Raw genomic sequence first — 2,500 nt, forward strand, 5'->3', positions numbered from 1 at the left:
TCGGGCAGCCGAGCAAAGAACGAAATTTTAACGGAGAAGCCTTCGGGTTTCGCATCGACCGAGCGACGGCGCCGCATCAGCGGCGCCTCCTTCGTCGGCCTTTCGGGGCTACGCTAAAGTAGCTACCTGGTTGATCCTGCCAGTAGTCATATGCTTGTCTCAAAGATTAAGCCATGCAAGTCTAAGTACGAGCTCTCGTACAGTGAAACTGCGAATGGCTCATTAAATCAGTTATGGTTCATTTGATCGTACGTTTTACGTGGTTAACTGTGGAAATGCTAGAGCTAATACATGCGTGAAGCGCCGACCTCGCGGGAGGCATGCTTTTATCAGACCAAAAACCGACCGGGCTTCGCCCCGCAACCTTTGGTGACTCTGGATAACTTTGCGGATCGCACGGTCTCGCACCGGCGACGGATCATTCAAGTGTCTGCCCTATCAACTTTCGTCGGTACGGTACTGGCCTACCGAGGTTCTTACGGGTAACGGAGAATCAGGGTTCGATTCCGGAGAGGGAGCCTGAGAAACGGCTACCACATCCAAGGAAGGCAGCAGGCGCGCAAATTACCCATTCCCGACGCGGGGAGGTAGTGACGAAAAATAACAATACAGGACTCTAAACGAGGCCCTGTAATTGGAATGAGTACACTTTAAAACCTTTAACGAGTATCCATTGGAGGGCAAGTCTGGTGCCAGCAGCCGCGGTAATTCCAGCTCCAAAAGTGTATATTTAAGTTGTTGCGGTTAAAAAGCTCGTAGTTGGATTTTGGGCGCAGGCGGCCGGTCCGTCGCAAGGCGTGTACTGGCCGTCCTGGCCTCACCTCCGGTTCTCCGCCGGTGCCCTTGACTGAGTGTCGGCGGCGGCCGGAACGTTTACTTTGAAAAATTAGAGTGTTCAAAGCAGGCGATTCGCCTGAATAATGGTGCATGGAATAATGGAATAGGACCTCGGTTCTATTTTGTTGGTTTTCGGAGCGCGAGGTAATGATTAAGAGGGACAGACGGGGGCATTCGTACTGTGCCGTTAGAGGTGAAATTCTTGGATCGGCGCAAGACGAACGACTGCGAAAGCATTTGCCAAGAATGTTTTCTTTAATCAAGAGCGAAAGTCAGAGGTTCGAAGACGATCAGATACCGTCCTAGTTCTGACTATAAACGATGCCAACTAGCGATCGGGGGGCGTTAGTTTTACGACCTCTCCGGCAGCTTGCGGGAAACCAAAGTCTTTGGGTTCCGGGGGAAGTATGGTTGCAAAGCTGAAACTTAAAGGAATTGACGGAAGGGCACCACCAGGAGTGGAGCCTGCGGCTTAATTTGACTCAACACGGGAAATCTCACCCGGCCCGGACACAGTGAGGATTGACAGATTGAGAGCTCTTTCTTGATTCTGTGGGTGGTGGTGCATGGCCGTTTTTAGTTGGTGGAGCGATTTGTCTGGTTAATTCCGATAACGAACGAGACTCTGGCTTGCTAACTAGTTACGCGACCCAATCGGTCGGCGTCTAACTTCTTAGAGGGACTAGTGGCGTTTAGCCACACGAGATTGAGCAATAACAGGTCTGTGATGCCCTTAGATGTTCGGGGCCGCACGCGCGCTACACTGACCGGATCAGCATGTGCTCGCCTTGGCCGACAGGTCTGGGTAACCCGCTGAACCCCGGTCGTGCTAGGGATAGGGAATTGCAATTATTTCCCTTGAACGAGGAATTCCCAGTAAGCGCGAGTCATTAGCTCGCGTTGATTACGTCCCTGCCCTTTGTACACACCGCCCGTCGCTACTACCGATTGAATGGTTTAGTGAGGTCCTCCGATTGGACCTGGCGCGGCCGGCAACGGTCGAGCCGGCGTCCGAGAAGACGATCTAACTTGATCATTTAGAGGAAGTAAAAGTCGTAACAAGGTTTCCGTAGGTGAACCTGCGGAAGGATCATTAACGGTCTCGCAAACGCTTCGGCGAACGCGAAACTCGGACAAGCGAGAGAAAAAGTTTTTGCTACCCGGCGCCCGACCCGCGAGGAGCGGCGCGCCGGCCGGCGATTCGGTCACCCGGTAATGTTTGCGCGTCGAGTGCCGCGGTGCCGCGCGCTCCGGCTTCAAGCGTCGGCCTGGCCGACCGCTCGGCGCGGTATATTTTGTCACCCTTTAGTGCGAGGCACTGTGCGAGCGAAACAATCGTGGATGGCTCTTGGCGGTGGATCACTCGGCTCGTGAGTCGATGAAGGACGCAGCTAGCTGCGTGAATTAGTGTGAATTGCAGGACACATTGAGCATCGACGTTCTGAACGCAAATTGCGGCCTCGGGTCAATCCCGGGGCCGCGCCCGCCTCAGGGTCGCGTTGCAAACGTTCCGCGCGGGGATTTCTCCGCGCGGCTGCTGCGGCGTCGGACGCGCGAGCGCCCGTCCCGCTCAAGACAGCACGGCACGATGCGCGACGATCGCGACCAGAATCCCGCGCGGCGGCGGCGAGTCGACCTCGAAGAGGCCAACGGCTGGCGGCTC

The 2,500-nt window shown here is 55.1% G+C and overlaps 2 non-coding genes across 2 annotated transcripts; both read left to right on the forward strand.

Moving 5' to 3' along the window:
* The first annotated feature begins 123 nt into the window (after positions 1–123).
* On the forward strand, positions 124–1,933 carry LOC146145030 (small subunit ribosomal RNA). The gene has a single exon (XR_014500920.1). It is a non-coding gene; the product is annotated as a small subunit ribosomal RNA (ribosomal RNA).
* Positions 1,934–2,180: 247 nt separating this feature from the next.
* Positions 2,181–2,334, forward strand: LOC146145031 (5.8S ribosomal RNA). The gene has a single exon (XR_014499162.1). It is a non-coding gene; the product is annotated as a 5.8S ribosomal RNA (ribosomal RNA).
* Positions 2,335–2,500: the final 166 nt, after the last annotated feature.

The sequence above is a fragment of the Ascidiella aspersa genome, chromosome 5 (genome assembly GCF_963924565.1).
Source record: "Ascidiella aspersa chromosome 5, kaAscAspe10.2, whole genome shotgun sequence".
In the NCBI taxonomy this organism is placed as follows: Eukaryota; Metazoa; Chordata; class Ascidiacea; order Phlebobranchia; family Ascidiidae; genus Ascidiella; species Ascidiella aspersa.